Below are 488 nucleotides of genomic sequence, written 5' to 3' on the forward strand. Positions count from 1 at the left end.
TATGACCAGATTGTCCTTAGTCGTGGCTGTGCCAACATTCATTCCCTCCATTAATATGTGAGAATTCCTGTTTTCCCATAAATTGGAGGAATTGTTACAACTTTAAAAATTTTGTCCAGTCCAATGGGTAAGAAACGTATTTTTCTGTGGTTTTAATTTGCTTTTGCCAAATTACTAGTGAAGGTGAGAGGTTTTTTTAGATGTTTATTGGCCATTTTTATTTTATTTTCTGTGACCTGCCCATTGCATCCTTGGTCTATTTTTCTCTGGTGTTGTCTTCTTACTGATTCGTAGGAGTTCTTTATGATTCTGGATACTAGTCCTTTGTCACTTACCTGTATCTCAGCTATCTCTCACAGGCTTTGCCTTGTCTTTTAGCTATATTTTTTTCTGTTTCAGAAGTTTGATATTTTAATGTAGTAAAGTATGTCAGTCTTTTCCCTTTTCATTTCTTAGTTAAAAAATTATACCCTCCTTTAAGGTCTTGA

The sequence above is a fragment of the Myotis brandtii genome, unplaced genomic scaffold, assembly GCF_000412655.1.
Source record: "Myotis brandtii unplaced genomic scaffold, ASM41265v1 scaffold383, whole genome shotgun sequence".
Lineage (NCBI taxonomy): Eukaryota > Metazoa > Chordata > Mammalia > Chiroptera > Vespertilionidae > Myotis > Myotis brandtii.